Source organism: Erinaceus europaeus, chromosome 10 (genome assembly GCF_950295315.1).
Source record: "Erinaceus europaeus chromosome 10, mEriEur2.1, whole genome shotgun sequence".
Lineage (NCBI taxonomy): Eukaryota > Metazoa > Chordata > Mammalia > Eulipotyphla > Erinaceidae > Erinaceus > Erinaceus europaeus.
The window spans coordinates 79,817,062-79,836,408 of NC_080171.1; the positions used below are offsets into that span (position 1 = coordinate 79,817,062).

The 19,347-nt window shown below is 43.8% G+C and overlaps 1 long non-coding RNA gene across 1 annotated transcript in view; it reads right to left on the minus strand.

Annotated features, from left to right (window-relative positions):
* Positions 1-939: 939 nt before the first annotated feature.
* The window catches only part of LOC132540904 (uncharacterized), a 28,145-nt gene continuing 9,737 nt past the window's right edge, over positions 940-19,347 (minus strand). The window contains exon 2 of the long non-coding RNA XR_009552075.1: positions 940-1,626. This is a non-coding gene — a long non-coding RNA (uncharacterized LOC132540904). The remainder of the gene's footprint in view (positions 1,627-19,347) is intronic.

Sequence of the window (19,347 nt, forward strand, 5' to 3'; positions counted from 1 at the left end):
TCAATTCCGGCACCAGCCCACATGCTCGGGACCCCTATGTCCTAGATGGGGTGGGGCTGGAGGATGGGAAGCAGAGTTGGGACTGAAAACTAGGGACCCAATCAAGTCAGCTTTGCCTGGGCTGGGACTCCTCTGTCCAGCCTCAGCTGCTGCCCTCAGGGTCCCTCTGTGGACTGTCATGTGCAGTTCCTGTTGCATCCAGGAGGTCTCTCCCTACCCTGCACCCCCAAGACCTAACACCCCCTGCCCCCCAGTTCTTCCCAGGACAACTGATTGAATGGGAAGGACCCACAGGATTGCTGGACCCTGAGACCCCTAGCTTTAGTCTAGAGACACATGCCCCTGAAGGTCAAATGGACCATGGAGAATGACTGCTGGAGGGGGGATGGCCTTCAGACACTGGCCAATTGAGTAGCCTCCTGCAGTGTAGCTGAAGCCTGTTCAAACCCCAACTGTCCTGCCCTCCCAAGGTCTGTGCATCCTGTCCTGGGCCCTCCTCATCCTGGCTGCTTCCCCACATGGGAGCTTTCTAGAAGCTCTTGCCTAAACATACATCACACATGGTAGCCTCAAAGCCTCAAAGCACTGGATGTGGCCCTTGCCCTATTCCCCTGCCCATGTGACTAAAACCTACTGAGCTGTCTTCACTGGGGGGGGGGGGGTGCCCTGTGCAGGGGTGGGGAGAGGGGCATGGGAGCCACTCCTGCACCCCGCCCAGGGGTCCTGGGCCAGTGCCTTGCTCCCTGATAGAAGGGGAGGCTGGCCCAGTATCAGAAGCCATGAGACTGTGTCCCTATAGCGACAAGTGATACTGTGACATCCCTGTCCACTTTCCACTACAGGCCATCAGCTCTACCCTTCTGTTATGTCACACGTTTGTTTTTACCACGTTTGGGAAAAGTAAATAAATAAAAATGAAAACAAGCAAGACAAGGCATCTTGAGTTTCCAAATGTGCAATTCACTTGTGGACAAAGGAATTCTGGAGCTTTCTCCCACCTATGTTTCACAATATCACCGCCAAGTCTTCAGCCCAAGGGGCCCCACACCCTGGATCAGAGTGGGTCCCCGGGGTGCTGACATGTCTGTGCAGGCCAGACGCCAGCCCTGTGACCCACCCTGCAACATCATAGATCTGGTTTAGTTCTGGGTTTTTGTTTTTGTTTTGTTTGTTTTGTTCTAGAGCTATACAGTGTTTAAACAAATCAAATGTAAATGTCTGTTTTCTACATAATGTTAAAAAGAAAGAGTAATACTAAGACCGTGGAGAAGGAGCTGGTGTGTCCCCTGAGCCCCTTGATTGTAAATGCTTCTGTTCTGAGTAAACTGTGCATGACTCGTGTGTAGCAGTCGTCATCGTCTCTGTTTGTGAACTTCTTTATGACAAGGAAAATTCCGTAGACGCACTTATTGAATATGTGAGTAGGGTCCACGTCCTGAAGACTCAAACGCTGGACTGCAGATGAAAAAGTAAGCAGTTCTTCATTCATGTGGGAGCAGGCAGATGCACACGTGACATGTCGGGAACTATGAAGAGAGCGGTCTTGCAGATTTCATTGCAATGCTTGAGAAACCGACAAATGTGCTTGTGTAGAGAGATTTCTTGAAGATTAAAGCCTAGGAGAAGCTGATTTTGAGGTTAATGCTGTAGAATAGGACTGTATACCAAATGTAATCTTTCTGATGCTACAATGAATTTATACATGAGATTGATATGCAATAAATCTGTGTGCTTTTTTAAGCGTCCATGCCAATGAGTCTCACTGAGGGCCTCTAGGATAGAAGGAAGGACTTGGGGGGAGGCAGGCTCCAGGACCCCTGAAACCCTTCTCCCCACACAGGACCTATAAGGCCTCTTTATTTCTCCCTTGTCCAGAACAGAACAAGTTTTAGAGCACCATGGGCCTTGCAGAGAGTGCTGGCCTCTGACTATGCTTTTTTCCTGGTTCACCACAGGAAGTTCCTCCAAGTGTGCCCTCCTGCTGTGTCCTCCAGGTATGTTCAGGTACATTATCCCCAGAGACCATCCCCTTGAACCCTAGTCTGGGGCCTCGTGGTGAAGAAGGGGTCTATCATGTAAGTAGTGGGGGGCCATCCTCAATGACCAGTCCCATCTGGGCTCCTCTCTAAGGGTGGCATTTATCATAGCCAGCCCTCCACGTGGCTGTGCCCCCTCCCCAGCAGTCCCTGCCAGCATTCGAGCCTGTATCACAGGTGACAGTGAAAGGAATGGGGTCAAACACTGGGGCCTGCCAGAGCTGGGAGCCCAGACCCTCAGGTCCCCTTTCTTTCCAGCACCCAGACATTCTTCTCAGACCCCTGCCAGCATCAGCCAGGACTGGGTCCTCATACTGTCTCTATCAAACATGTCACCCCTAATCAGGTGACACAGTATCCCCACTATGCCTTCTGATGACTCACAGGTGAAGCTGTTTCTCCCTGGTGTCCCCTTGGCCTGCTAGGGTGGGAGAACACCTATCTTTGGCCATTCCTGCTCCACATAGGTAACCCTTCCCTGTTGGGACCCCTGGACCTCTCTTAGGTAGAACCCCTCTGCCAGCACCCTGACCTCTGCTCTTCAAACCCAGCTTGGGGTGGAGGTTCAGGGTAGTGGGGTATCATCACCACACAGCAGATTCCCTGGTGCTCAACACCCTTATCTGAGGGCCGAGTAGTAGAGACCACACATCACCATGTTTGAGGACCTGAGTTCAAGGTCCTGGCCCCCAGACAATAAGAAAATAAGATTGATGTCAGAGAGATCCCACAGTAATCTCTTCCTCTCAGTGGCCCAGAATCCAGAGTCCCTCACAGACCTTCTGTCCCTGGGACATTAAGCCAGAAAATATCACCAAGCTAGAAGATATCATATGGAGCTACAGAGAGAGGGAGTTCTGGGGATTATCTCTGCCCCCAGAGACTTTTCTTTAATATAGAGGCAGAGAGGCAGAAGAGAAGGACAGAGTGAAATGGACTCCAGCACCAAAACTTCCTTCAGTGTGCTGGGAGTTTGAACCTTTGCTTATGGGAAAGCAATGCGCTATCCAAGTGAGCTATTGGGCTGGCTGGCCCTCTGTCCTCAAATCTTGCCTGAGACACTTTTAGAAGTAGGAGGGTTGCAGGAAGAATGAACAATGGATAGACAGTTGGATGAATCGACTGGAAGATGGATGGATGGGTGGGTAGTGATAAGTAGATTAAGAATAACTAATTGGGTATATAAGTGGATGGGGTGGATAGATAGAAGGGTAATTAGACTGATGGATGGATGGATGATGGATGGATGGATGGATGGATGGATGGATGGATGGATGGATGGACGGTTGACTCGGGAGGAACTCAGCTATAAGGGCCATCATACAGCCTCTAAGGACTCCAGCTCCTCTGAAGGGGCCCTAGACAAGTTGTATCAGAATTAATTTGAGGGTGGGCGTGGGGAGGGCCCTTAAACAGCAGTTCCCAGGAACCTTCAAAGAGGAAAAATAGAACTTGATCTTGGAACAAGGTCTTTGGACCAAAATCTGGGGCAGCAGGCCTTTTCTTTTCTGAACGTGGTAAGAGGAGCAGTACCTTGGTGGAGTGTGTGTGTTGGGGGTGGGGGAGCTGGAATATTCCCAGGTTTTTCTTCTCCTGATGTGATCCCAGGGGTCAGTCAGATTCAAGCCCGATGGTCAGATGTGGGTCTGCCCCAGGAAGTCCAAGCACTGGGATAGCTTGAAAGGCCGTCTGGGAAATATATTTCTGTTTTTGGGGTACAAATGATGTGAACCAGACAAGTGATGAATGGCTGTGCAAAAAGTCTTTCACAGTGACCAAGTAACAGTGCCCAGCACCCCATAATGGCCCTGCCCAGAGCTCGCTACACTGGGGCTCCAGTCAAGTGCAAATCCTCCCATCTTTGTCCAGCCTGGCAATCTTTCTCCTCATTAGCCCTGAGGCGAGAGGGGAAATCTTTGCAGTAAGAGCGCCTGATAATCGCCTCATTGTCAGGGACCCCTGAGGAAAGGCAGCCAGAGACTGGGCATATTGCTGACAAGAGGACTTTGTCTTTCCATAGCCCAGCTCCTCGCACAAAGGGGGAGTAGAAAGACTCTGTTTTAGGGGTGGGGGACAAACAGGAGGGAAATATGTCAATGTAGAGTATGTTTTCAGGGTGGGGGGTGTTTTTAGTTCCCTTTCAGATACATTTTGGGCCAAGTGAGCCTGCTGGTTACTCACAGAGAAGCTGTTTAGAGAACCAGTAACCTGGTTTCTCAGGGCAGTGAATGTCAGATGTATCCCAGCTGGGGGTGGGAGGGGGGATCAAAAGTCCAGACTCAGTGGCTCTCAAAGGAATGGACATTCAAGGGCCTAAGTCTGCTTAGGGCTTCTGAGGGACCCACTGTATAACAGACTTGCTGAGGGGTACACATGCTTTGCCCTATAGGTACTCACCCCAATGCAGGAGCTGAATCTGTCCCCAGAGTTCAAGGCATGAGCTCCTGGGCCACCAAAAGGGGACAGCCAACTCCCAGGGGACCCTAAGACCCCAAGGGACTACCTGTTGTGCTGCTCCTGAACCCTCTGAGAGACTTCCAAGTCAGGACCAGTAGGAGCTGGATTGGGACAGCAGCACAGTGGACAACTCTGTGCACTGGCCTCCACTGCAGCTCCGCTCCTTATGGTCCCAGATAATGAAGAACAGATGTCCAGAGGTCCATCCTGGGCATGTGGAAAGTTAAGGGTGGCCACAGAGGGCCCACTACCCTGTGACAAAGGTGACAAAAGCTACTGGCTTGAAGCTGAGGCTGCAGGGCCCAGCACTAGGGCCATGTTTCCTGCAGAAAGGTGGGGGGTGGGGGTGGGCTGGGAGCTTGGGGTGTAGAGTGGAGGACAGGTTCCTGACTTGTGGGTACAGACTGAAAGTGGAAGTCCAAGTGATGAGTCTGGGAACATGTAACTTTCCTCTGAATGGCCCTGAGTTAGAAGAGGGCAGCAAGATAAGGAGGCTGGTATAGTAAAAAATTAAAACTTTTGCTTGAGGTTTAAAAAATGGTAGGTTTATTAGGTATATTACAAACAGTGGCTGAAAGGGATGCCGGCAGAGGAAACCCCCCACCCATGGCAGAAGTTCCGGACTAAGCCTCCGGAAGGTTTGGAAGCAGGCAGAGGCCTTGGAAGCAGGTGATGCCTCAGGACGGCGGGCAGAGCGGGGACGCAACACAAGACCTTCACTGTGAGCCCTGGGTGTTCCTTCCACAGGAAATCCTCTTGAACCCACCAGTGTAGACTTAAGCCTGAGGAAGAGATCTCGCTCAGGTTGAGAGCTGCAGCATTTTGCAGGCACTGGTATGAGGACTAATGATGGACTTGAGGTGCCCAAGTTCACAGCCGGCCCAGCCTCCTGCCTGAGAGGTTGTCACCCCGTCAAACCCTGAGGGTCTGGTCTCCAGGGCCTGATGCTTTCCCGCAGGGCCTCCCAAAAGAACAAATACAGGGCCCAAAAGGTTTAAAAGTTTTATTTCTACAAATGACAGCTGGAGAACACCAGTCTTTATCTGGAGGGGCCAGGCGCACACTCCGGCCCAGGCACTGGTTTTCAGGAAAGGCTGCTTTCTCCAGGGCTGATGGGTAGGAAGGAAGCTGCCAGTCCAAAAGTCCAGGGTGGAGGGGGGGGCCTGTGATTTTGTTAGCCAGAGCAGCCACGGCAGCCACAGTGTGTGCACTCGATGATCCGGCCCTGTGAGAGATGGCTGAGATTCATGTGGGGAAAGGTGACCACGCTGGGGGGCTTCTGGAGCCAAGCTCCAGCATTGTGTGCGAGGAGAAAATGGCCACGTGGACACTCATAAAAATCTCACCTTACATTTATCCTCCAGGGGGAGAGACAGTGAATGTGATGCAGGGCTAGAACCTTGTGCTTGTTAGCCCCACATTCTGGGTTAATCTAAGAGAGCCTGCTATGGTGGGGCAGGGAAGTGTGTGGACTTATTAGGTATATGACAAATGAGATGAAAAAATAGTCAGTAGAGAAAAGTTTACTAGACATGTGTTTATTTACCAGCTTTCAGCTTCATGGCACACAGGCCTCAAGGGAAACAGCATTATGTGAGCCAAGTCAGCCTGCTGGTTACACACAGAGAAGCTGTGAAGAAGGTACAGAAGAGAGCAAACTTCCACCAGTGGCTTGCCTAAATAATTTATTCATAATTCCTTGTGTGTTTATGTCCTTTGCTATAGGTCATGATGTCAATTAGCCCACAATTTCTTCAGCTGATGGTTGGTAAACAACATATTCCCAACAGGCTGGCAGTGACCAACAAGGAGGGTGATGGTGGCAGCCTTGCTCATTTGGGTTATAGGTTGGGAAGGAACTCAGGGCCTCATACCTGCACCCTACCTGATGAGCTATCTCCCAGTCCTAGGAGTTCCATTTTCACGGTGATCTGGCTGACTCATCTCTCAACATGCTACAGCACATGCAAGGAACATTGCTCACTTCCAGAGGAACACACAATTATATGCAACAGAACACAGAGCTGTGTGCAATGGAACATGTGATCCCACACATCTGAGTAAATGCCCCAGGAGGCAATGTAGGCTACAGGTCCCACTGGTGTGATATTCTGGATAAGTGGAGGCTGAGGGAGAAGATGGGCCAGCGAGTGCTGGGAAGGGAGATGGCACTGGCTACAGGAGCACAAGGGTGTTAAAAATATTCTAGATCATGCCTATGGGCAGTAGCAGTGCCCTTGAAAAAAGTGCCTCTAATTGGGCATTTTATATATTTATATATTTATTTGTCACAAGAGTTATCACTGAGATTCAGTGCCAGCATCACAGACCACTGCAAGCGTCAACCTGACTTTGACTAGCACGTTATAATTGGGCCCTCCTCAATCGCTATCGAACAGGCCATGGCCGGTGCGCTGCTATGTTCCATCGCTGGGGAGCCAGAGACGACCCGAACTGCCCCTGCAACTACAGACAGACTATGACCCACATAGTCAACGACTGCCACCTCTACAGAGTCAAAGGAGGTCTCGAAACTTTACATCAGGCTCAACCTGACACTGTTGACTGGCTATGGAAGAAGGGCAAACGCTAGAAGAAGAAGTGCCAGCATGACTCCATCACTCCTGGTAGTCATTTTCTTTGTCTAGATAGAAGATGGGAAACAGAGAGTTAGAGAAGGAGAGAGACAAAGAGAGGAGGGGCACTTCAGCTCTGCCCCTGTCTCTTGTGAACCCTAACCCCCATGTGATGGCCTGGGGTTCAAACCTCATTCTCTGTACATTATGATGTGTGTACTCTGCTGTGTGAGCCACTCATCAGCTCCTGCATGGTTTTGTTTTGTTTAGTTTTTCAGGTTTATTTCATTTATTTTGTTAAAGAGTGAGACCAGTGAATGCCACTCAGCTTTCACAGATAACAGGGCAGGGGTCAAACCTGTGGCTTCTGGAGCCTCAGGTATGGAAACCTTATGCTCTAATACTGAGCCATCTCTCAACTTTAAGGGACCACTTTAATGGTGTGCTCCTATTATGTTTTGAAGCATGATAGAGGCACATCCCTTAGGAAGTGTGGGGTCCTGGAGGCTGGCTTCTAGGACTTCTCACTTGTGCATGGTGCACACCCCTAAGACCATCCCCAGGTCACCCAGAGGCCCCTGACAAGGCCTCCCCAAGTAGGTACAGGGTGACCAGGGCCAGTGGCTGAGATTGGGGGTGGGGGAGCTGTAGGCATTTGGAGCAGGGTCCTGCCAAGACACCTGCAGACCTGCTTCACTGCCTGTGAAGCGACTCCCCTGCAGGTGGGAAGCCAGGGGCTCAAACCGGGATCCTTACACTGGTCCTTGCGCTTTGTGCCGCATGCGCTTAATCCACTGAGCCACCGCCCAACCCCTTGAGCACAGATTCTATGCTGATGCTACTTACTTGGTTTTAAAAATACTTAGTGGAGAGTAGCTCACCTGGATAGTGTGCCATGTGCACAACCCAGGTTTAAGCCTCACTCTCACTGTATTGAAGGAAGCTTTGTTACTGTTCTCTCTCTCTTCTGTTCTCTCTCTCTCTGTCACACACACACACACAACACAAACTCTCTCTCTCTCTCTCTCTCAGACACACACACACACACAACACACACACAAACAAAAGGAATGTAGGGAGCACCCCTCAATTGTTGATGGCAAAAAAAAAGGTACTACAAAAGAGACTCCATAAGTGGGCTGAGGTGGGCTAATGTGGGCACTTCCTCTTGTGGAGCAGAGGACAGCAGTTTCACTACCAGGTGTGACACCACTAATTCAGACTAAGGAATCTTTCTCCACTGAGCTCATTCCCCAGCAGGTAACTGGCATGGCCCAAGCCCAAAAGGTCCTGAGATCAACTCTGAGCATTACCTGTACCAGAGTGATCTGCTGGTTCTCTCCCCACCACCTCTTTTATTCAAATATATATATATATATATTTTTTTTTTGCCTCCAGGGTTATTGCTGGGGCTTGGTATCTATATCACAAATCCACTGCTCCTGGAGACTATTTTTTTCCCTTTTTGTTTTATTGTTGTTGTGATTATTATTATTGTTGTTATTGATGTCATTGTTGTTGAACAGGACAGAGAAAAATCTAGAGAGGAAGGGAAGACAGAGAGGGGGAGAGAAAGATATACATCTGCAGACCTGCTTCACTGCTTGTGAAGCAACCCCCCCTGCAAGTGGGGAGCTGGGAGTTCAAACCAGGATCCATACACCAGTCCTTGTGTTTCATGCTATGTATGGTTAACCCACTGTGCTACTGCCTGACCCCCTCAAATAAATACTTTTTAAAGAAACAAGTAATTGGATTCAATACTTCACAATGCCTACCTACCTTTAAGTAACATTTTTCTGGTTTGCATAAAAACATATGGACATTACAAGTTTCTCAAGTCTCTCCTCCTATACATTGTTCTTTTATTAAAACTTTTATTTCTAGTAGGTCATAAACTCCATAAGGCGCTGTCATTATATTTGATTTAAATGGTCTTTTTTTTTTAAAGAATGCTCTAATGACAGAAGTTTCTCATAGTTGCCTCTATCTTTACAGTTTCTAGGGGCTGGTTGGTGGTGTACCTGGGTGAGTGCACATTACAATGCACAAGGACCAGGGTTTGAGCCCTGTGTCCCCACCTGCCAGGGAAAAGCTGAGTGGTGAAGCAATGTTGAGGTGTCTCTTCTGTCTTTCTCCCTCTCTATCACCTCCTTCCCTCTCAGTTTCTGGCTGTCTCTATTCAATAAATAAATAAGAATAAGAATAAAGAATTAAAAAACAATTTCCAGTGGTTTCTATTCCTTGTGCAGAGCTGGTTTTGTTTAAAGTTTTATTTTATAAGGGGAAAGAGGGGATGAACACTGGAGCATTGCTATGGCACATTTAGTACTGGAAAATGAACTCAAGGTATCTAGCTTGTAAATCCAGAGTTCTACTTCTGTGCCATCTTCCAAGCCACTGAATTAAAAAAGAAAATAAATAAGATGTAATTATTTATGAAAGGGGTGAGAGAGAGGACCAGAGCAACACACTGGCACATGCAATGCTAGAGTTCAAACTCCAGGTCTCAGGTTTGAGAGAACAATATTTTCTATACCCTGCTACCTCCTGGGTCATTGCAAAGCTGAATCATAACTCTTATTTTTCTAGCTCAACAAAAAGCACTTCCTTTGACATGTCTTGTAATGCAGTTATATTGGTGAAAAATTATCTCAGGTATTTTTCTTTACACGCCTCAGTCGTGAGGCCCAGGAAGGGGCACAATGACTAGAACATTGGACTCTCAAGCATGTGATCTTAAGTTTGATCTCTGGTATCACATGTGCCAAAGTGATATTCTTATTCTTGTTCTCTCTCTCTCTCTCTCTCTCTCTCTCTCTCCCTCTCCCTCTCTCCTCTCCCCTCTCCCCTCTCCCCTCTCCCTCTCTTTTTCTCTCTTGTTTTTGAGATTACTTCACTAGAAATGGATATCTAGGCTGACAGCTACACAGACCATGGGTGTTCTAAGGGAGTTGTCCCATTTCACCAGCTGCAGTGATGCTCATAGAAGCCAGCTGTTCTGGCTAGCAGATTGCAAATTCTTCTCAGGACAATGGGATAAGATTATCCAGATTTGGGGGTTGGGCAGTAGCGCAATGGGTTAAGTGCACGTGGCACAAAGAGCAAGGACTGGTGTAAGGATCCCAGTTCAAGCCCCCAGCTCCCCACCTATTGGGGAGTCGCTTAACAAATGGTAAAGCAGGTCTGCAAGTGTCTATCTTTCTCTCCCCCTGTCTTCCTTTCCTCTCTCCATTTCTCTCTATCCTATCTAACAACGACGACAATAATAACTACAACAATAAAACAACAAGGGCAACAAAAGGGAATAAATAAATATTTTTAAAAAAGATTATCCAGATTCATGGAATACAAACAATGAGTTAATTAAAAGGTCAATTAGGGGAGGAGCACACTCAGTTGGCTATCCCTTTAAAAGGTTCAGAACAAAAAAAAAAAAAAAGGTTCAGAACAACCCTGGACTCACTTGGGTTTAAATAGGGACTTGCGGGGCTGGCAAGACAGGCATTTAGGTAGCTTCTATAATCTGGCTATTGTGAACAATACATCTGTGTACATAGGTGCGCATCTGTCCTTTCAGGTTAGTGTTTCCATGTCCTTTGATATATGCCTTCAAGCAGTATTTTCCCATATGAGGGCTCTCCATGCTACTTCCCAAAGTGGCAGCACCAATTTTCCAATGCATTTGACATTTTATATATTGTCTATTTTTTAGAATTGTCATCCAATTCAATATTATACCTTGTTGAAGAAGTTTTCTAACCACATATTTCTTGATATTTGTTTCCAGAAATTCTATTAATTTTATTTACTTCCTCCATGTTTACAAACCACTTCTGGTTAATTGTTAAGAGGTTCATTCCTTTGTATAAAAATACCACGGGGCCTGCCCAGTGGCTTCAGACATTCCTTTTTGCCATAATTCCCTCCTCTTTAAGGCTAGTCTGGAGAAGTCAAGCCCACAGGTCTTGAGATTATGGAAAATGCTATCTGTAATTCTGAATTTTGGATCCTCCCTTGAAGTGTTTGGAGTATGTGCATAATAGACTGACATGAATATTTCTTGAGGTAGCCCTCCCAGGACCTTGGCTCTATGATAAAGCAGTGATGGTAGGGATAGTCCCAGTCTCCGAAGGGAGGCTGGGGGTATCCTGCCCTGCCACTCAAAAAAGACAGGTCCTGAAGTGAGTGCAGCCTGCAATGTTTCTCAGATGTGACCACGAGCTATAAGCTCAGACCAACAGGGACTTAGAGGTTACACAGGCTCTGGTGCTAAATATACATATATGGGCCCTGGAGCAGGTGGATGGAGGTAAATAGTTCATTTTCAGCTTTATTTTTATTTTATATTTATTTATTTATTTATTTATTTATTTTACCACCAGAGCACTGCTTAGCTCTGGCTTATATTGGTGTGGGGGAATTGAACCTGGGACTTCGGAGCCTCAGGCATGACAGTCTCTTTGCATAACCATTACGTTATCTAACCTCCTGTAAATAGTTAATTTTAGCCACAATTTTTTTTTCCAAGAGCTACTCCCTGCCCTAACTCAACTTTCTGGCCCTTTTCTACACTCTAACACCATTCTCTCAGACAATATTCTCATCCAACCTCAGGTTAGCTACCAAACTCGAGCAAAACTACTATAGTTGTATGCCCCCAGGAACATGCCTAAAATGGTTCTCCTAGCTTTCTTCTACCCTAAAATCCCTACTCTCATCTGCTCTGACCCTACTTTCTGGTTCCTGTTCATTAACAATTTTGTCTCAATTTAGGTCATGCCACCTTCAGGACACCAAGTTACAGAAGCTACCATGACTCCATCCCGACTTCTCTGGGCAGACAACCTCACCAATGTGTCCTGGACCCTCGCATCTCCAGAGCTCTGGTCCACTAGGGAGAGATAGAAATAGGCTGGGGGTCATAGGATCAACCTGTCAACACCCATGCTCAGCAGAGAAGCAATTACAGAAGCCAGAACTCCCACCTTCTGTGCCCCAAAACAACCTTGATCCATACTCCCAGCAGGGGAGAAGTGATAGGATGAAGGTAAGAGGGCTCTGAACTCCAGCTCCATCAGCACCCAGAGAGAGAGAAGGAAAAGGAGAGGGACATATGGAGGTATGTTGTGAGTAGCTTAGAGGATTGAATCAGAAAAAGAAAGGGCAACTATGTATAACTATGTATAAATATGGATAGATAGTTGTAGAGAAGATGGTTGGCCCATGTCTACAACTTTAGGGGAACTGTGGTGGATTGCAGTGGGGAGACTGAACTCAGGTGGTGGGAATGGTGTGGATTCAAACCCTTGTCAACATGTAATTCTGTAATAAAAAATTAACTAATTAAAAGAAAAGAAAATGCAGACCACCAATCTATTTCTACTACCTCATCTAAGAATAAATTATAAAATCATTAAAAAATGAGGGGAAAAATGTAAAGGCAGCACTATACACAAATTGATCAAGTTTTTGAGTCATGAAATAATTCTACCACTAAAACATTGTTTTACCTGCTTTTGAGTTTTCCAGATAAACTCTAATGGGTTACCTAGACATCTGACCTAAAAGGCACAACAGAAAAGACTTTTTCTAAGGAAAGATTCTCTTTCTTTTGTTTGGCTCTTTTGTCACTGTTGTTGCTGATGGGGCTTCACTATGCAGACAGGTAAAGGAAGAGAGACCAGAGCACTGAAGCTCCGTATACCATCCTTGTGGTCCCACATGGTGCACAGGGTTCAAGCATAGGTTGCAAAGATGACAGAGAGCTGTCACCTCTGGAGTTCATCTTGCTGCCCTAAAGACTGACTTTCAAGTAATCCATTTACAAACTTTGGGAACAAGCCACTTAACAACTTCGGTTTCTTTCTTTGTAAACAAAATCTATTTTGCAAACCTTAAAAAGTTGCCATGTATAAATGGCCCTGCTTACTCTATTCTAAATAACAGTATTGTTAAAGTACCCAAAACAACTAGCCTGAGTTTTTGTCAAAAAATAAATGTTTCAGTATTATGGGATATTTTCCTGATAAAACATGACAAGGGTATCTCCTGCCATAGTTACCTATTAGCTGATGTCACTCTATCTTCTTCAGCAATTAAGTCATTACAGGGGACAATTATGGTGTCACACCTGGTTAAGCACATGCACTACAGGGCACAAGGACCCAGGTTCAAGCCCCTGGTCCCCACCTGCAGGGGGGGAGGCTTCACAAGTAGTGAAGTAGGGCTGAGGAGTCTGTCTCTCTCCCTTTCTATCTCTCCATGCCTTCTCAATTTCTCTCTGTCTCTATCCAATAAAAAATAAATAGAAATATTTTAAAATAGAAATATTTAATAAAGTATTTTAATAAAAAGCAATAAAGTCATTACTTTTTGTATTTTACTGCAAAACAATTATTAAAAGTATTTTAAAGTATTGCTTTTAAATGCACCTTCTTAGAGTAAAACATTTAATACAGACATAGAGACTTTGGATGTGAGTCACCAAAATCTGTAAATAGACTAATGTCTAGGAAAAGAACAAATCAGGTCTTCCTACTTAGAAAGATGAAGCGGTTTACTTGAGGCCAAACTTACTTAGTATGAAGGGATTAAAGTCTCTGTGATATCACAGATTCACACCTTAACAACACAGGGAAGTTCAGTGCAATGGATTCGAACACTAAGAAGACCTGACTTCCGGAGGCAGGGCTACAAAGCAGCAGCAGCTGTGTTTCTCTCCTCTCCTCTCCCAGGTCAACTAGGAATACCAAAGGAAACCACCTGGGACCCAACAAGACAGGACTAGAACAACTTCAGGAACCCACCAAATCACCAGTGAGTGCAAACATGTGTGGCTTGTGGAAAGAGAGGAGCCTAGGGAGAGATTAAGTGGCTGGTAACAGTCCAGCAGTTTACCAGTTGAGACACCACCTCCAGTCTGTTTCACCAACAAAAAGACCACTGAAGTGAAGAGAGGACTCCCCTAAGACTCAACAAATGCAACTGTGAGTCTCCATTGCTACTGCCCTCAGAATCTGGAGCAGCCACAGGGAGACCCTGTGCTGACTCCAGGGGACAGAGAACTAAGCAGGAAACTCAGGAGATCTATATCTCAGTGGCCAAGCGGGGGGGGGGCTGTGAAAATCTCTTTGCATAACCACTGGATTATCTCTACCCCACCCTGCTTTATCTCTTGGTCAGGAGTGAGTGACTAAGCTAAGAAGCCTACTTATAGTTTAAAAGCCCTCAGGCTCCCATAGCCTACTGGGAAGGAAAAGAACAAAAGAGGCTTTTAAGCCACTGTGGTCCAACTCAGGGATTAAAATACTATTGAAACAACTGTCAATTTTCACAGCTGTGAAGCCTTTAATTACCTTACTTAGACACAAGTCAATCCAGGCAAGAGTGATCAGTAATTTGAAAAGTACTGAGAGAGGGACCTCATAACATACTATATAAAATGGTTAAACCAGCGAGAAGAAATATTGGAGAAATGAGCAGGTAACATCTATGCACCCAATGAGGGACCATCTAAATACATCAAACACCTACTGAAAGAACTACAAAAAGACATAAATAGTAATAAAGTAATAGTGGGAGACTTCAACACCCCACTCTCACACTTAGATCAATGAAGCAGAGAATCAATAAAGAAACAAGAGAATTAAATGAAGAGATGGACAGACTAGACCTCCTGGACATTTTCAGAGTTCTTCACCCCCAAAAACTCAAAGACACATTCTTTTCAAATCCACACAACACATACTCAAGAATAGACCACATGTTAGGCCACAAAGACAGCATCAACAAATTCAAGAGCATTGAAATTATCCCAAGTATCTTCTCAGACCACAGTGGTGTAAAGCTAACATTTAACAACAAATAGAAAATTACTAAAAGTCACAGAATTTGGAAACTAAGCAACACACTGATTAAGAGCCACTGGGTCAGAGAGACATTCAAGAAAAAATTTAAATGTTCCTGGAAACAAATGAAAATGAAGACACAGGCTATCAAAATATTGTAACACAGCTAAAGCAGTACTGAGAGGGAAACTCATAGCCATTGAGTCACATATTAAAGAACAAGAAAAAGATCAAATAAATGACCTTACTGCACACCTTAAGGACTTAGAAGAAGAGAAACAAAGGAACCCTAAAGCAACCAGAAGGACAGAAATTACTAAAATTAGAGTAGAAATAAACAATATCGAAAATAAGAGAATCATACAAAAGATCAATGAAGCCAAATGTTGGTTCTTTGAACCAGGACAAGAGTCCAGCTAAAAGACCACCCCAAAGGTTGAAGCACAAAATAATGAGGTCAACATCCAAACACTAGTTAAAGAAATAATCATAGGAGTGGATAAAGAATGTGAAAGAATTGTCATCAGAAAAGCAGAAACAACAAATGAGACCCTGGAAGAAAACACTAATTATCTCAAGGTTATTAGAGAGCTAAAAGATGAAATAACTGAGCTAAGAACACAACTAGCTGAAAAAGCTAAAACAGTATCAGAACAGGGTAACAAAATATATGAACTACAGAAAACAGTAGAGGGGAGAAAGAATAGAATCAATGAGGTTGAAGACAGAATTAGCAAGATTAAGGATGAATTAGAGACAACTAAAAAAAAGTAAGAGATCTCAAAAAGAGATTAAGAGATACTGAAAACAACAACAGAGACCTATGAGATGACTTCAAAAGAAATAATATATGCATTATTGCCTTACCAGAGGAAGAAAGAGAGGGAGGTGAAGAAAGGATTCTTTAGGACATAATTGCTGAGAACTTCCCTAGTCTACACAACATCTAAGACAAGAAGGTTCAAGAAGCACAGAGGGTCCCAAACAGAATTAACCCAGACTTAAAGACACCAAGACACATCATATTTAGAAAAGGAAAGGAATAAGGATAAAGGATGGATCCTGAAGGCTATAAGAGAAAAACAAAGAGTCACATACAGAGGAAACCCCATAAGATTAGCAGCAGACTTCTCCACAAAAACACTACAGGCCAGAAGAGAACGGCAAGATATCTACCAAGTGCTCAACGAGAAAGGCTTTCAACCAAGACAAATGTTAGACTGTCATTCAGACTAGATGGAGGCATAAAAACCTTCTCAGACAAGGAACAATTGAAAGAATCAACTATAATCATCAAACTTTCCCTGAAAGAAGTTCTGATGGTCTCCTATAAACAGGCAGACCATCATATATAAGCCATATATCAGGACACTCTCAAAATCTACAAGAATGGTGTTAAAATATCTTCAATCTTTGATATCAATAAATGTCAATGGCCTGGATTCACCTATTAAAAGGCACAGAGTAGGAATATGGATCAGAAAATATAACCCAACAAAATGCTGTCTACAGGAAACCCACCTTACTCAATAAGACAAACAGACTCAAAATGAAAGGATTGAAAACTATCATACAAGCCAATGGCCCACAAAAAAGGGCAGGAAGAGACTTGACATGATAGACTTTAAAATAAATAAAATTTAAAAAGATAGGGATGGATATTACTTAATGCTCAGTGGATCAGTCAATCAAGAGGACTTAACAATTATTAACATCTATGCACCCAATGAGAAGACATCTAAATACATCAAACATCTACTGAAAGAACTACAGCAATATGTTAACAGCAACACAGTCATAGTAGGGGACTTCAACACCCCACTTTCTCAACTTGACAGATCATCCAGGCAGAAAACCAATAAAGACATAAGGAAGCTAAATGAAGAGATAGATAAATTAGAACTATTGGATATTTTCAGAGTAATTGACCCCAAGAAACTGGAACTACTCAAGTCCACATGGGTCATTCTCAAGGACAGACCATATGTTAGGCCACAAAGACAGCATCAGCAAATTCAAGAGCATTGAAATCATCCCAAGCATCTCCTCAGACCACAGTGGAATTAAACTAACACTTAACAATCAACAAAAGATTAATAATAGTCCCAAAATGTGCAAGCTCAACAGCACACTACTTAACAACTACTGGGTCAAAGAGGAAATAAAGGAAGAAATAAAAATATTTGAGAGTACAGTGACAATAAAGACATAAGCTATCAACATATTTGGTACAACAACAGCTAAGGCAGTACTGAGAGGGAAGTTCATAGCCATACAAGCACCCATTAGGAAACAAGAAAAAATGCAAATAAACAGCCTGATTGCACATCTTAAAGACCTAGAAGAAGAAGGACAAAGGAACCCTAAAGCAACCAAAAAGACAGATCACTAAAGTTAGGGCAGAAATAAACAACATTGAAAATAAGAAAACCATACAAAAGATCAACAAAAGTAAATGTTGGTTCTTCGAAAAGAGTGAAAAAAATCGACAAACCTTTAGCCAGACTCACAAAACAAAAAAGGGAGAAGACCCAAATAAATCAGCTTGTAAATGAAAGAGGAGCTATCACAACAGACAATGCAGAAATTCAACATATCATGTCAGGCTTCTATGAACAACTATATGCCACCAAGCTAGTGAACCTGGAAGAAATGGATGATTTCCAAAACTAAGTAAAGAGGAACTAGATAACATGAACAGGCCCATCACAGATAATGAAATTAAAACAGTTATCAAGAACTTCCCAAAAATAAAAGTCCTGGACCAGATGGATTTACAAATGAATTCTACAAAACTTTCAAAGAACTAATACCTCTACTTTTCAAAGTCTTCCAGAAGATTGAAGACACTGGAATACTCCCTGCCAGCTTCTATGAAGCCAACCCTGACTTTGATACCAATGGCATACAGGGACACAACCAAAAAAGAAAACTATAGACTAATATCTCTGATGAACATAGACGCTAAAATACTGAACAAAATTCTAGCCAACCACATACAGCAGTATATTAAAAAGATTGTTCATCATGACCAAGTGGGGTTTATCCCAGGGATGCAAGGTTGATTTAATATATGTAAATCAATCAACGTGACCCACCACATCAACAAAAGTAAGACCAAAAACAATTGGTCATATCAATAGATGCAGAGAAAGCCTTTGAAAAAATACAACATCCCTTTATGATCAAAACACTACAAAAAATGGGAATAGATGGAAAATTCCTCAAGATAGTGGAGTCTATATACAGCAAACCTACAGCCAACATCATACTCAATGGTGAAAAACTGGAAGCATTTCCCCTCAGAGCAGGTACTAGACAGGGCTGCCCACTGTCACCATTACTATTCAACATAGTGTTGGAAGTTCTTGCCATAGCAATCAGGCAGAAGCAAGGAATTAAAGGGATACAGATTGGAAGAGAATAAGTCAAACTCTCCCTATTTGTAGATGACATGATAGTATACATAGAAAAACCTAAGGAATCCAGCAAGAAGCTTTTGGAAATCATCAGACAATACAGTAAGGTGTCAGGCTATAAAATTAACATTCAAAAGTCAGTGGCATTCCTCTATGCAAACACTAAGTTTGAAGAAGTTGAAATCCAGAAATCAATCCCTTTTACTATAGCAACAAAAACAATAAAATATCTAGGAATAAACCTAACCAAAGAAATAAAAGTCTTGTATACTGAAAATTATGAGTCACTACTCAAGGAAATTGAAAAAAGACACAAAGAAGTGGAAAGATATTCCATGTTCATGGGTTGGAAGAATTAACATCATCAAAATGAATATACCACCCAGAGCCATATACAAATTTAATGCTATCCCCATCAAAATCCCAATCACATTTTTAGGAGAATAGAACAAATGCTACAAATGTTTAACTGGAACCAGAAACGACCTAGAATTGCCAAAAGCAATTTTGAGAAGAAAAAACAGAACTGGAGGCATCACACTCCCAGAACTCAAATTGTATTATAGGGCCATTGTAATCAAAACTGCTTGGTACTGGAACATGAATAGACACTGACCAGTGGAATAGAACTGAGAGTCCAGAAGTAAGCCCCCACACCTAAGGACATCTAATCTTTGACAAAGGTGCTCAGACTATAAAATGGGGAAAGCAGAGTCTCTTTAACAAATGGTGTTGGAAAAAATGGGTTGAAGCATGGATAAGAATGAAACTGAACCACTATACTTCACCAAATACAAAAGTAAATTCCAAGTGGATCAAGGACTTGGATGTTAGACCACAAACTATCAGATACTTAGAGGAAAATATTGACAGAATTCTTTTCTGCATGAATTTTTAAAACATCTTCAATGAAATGAATCTAATTACAAAGAAGACTAAAGCAAGCATAAATCTATGGGACTACATCAAATTAAAAAGCTTCTGCACAACAATAGAAACCACTACCCAA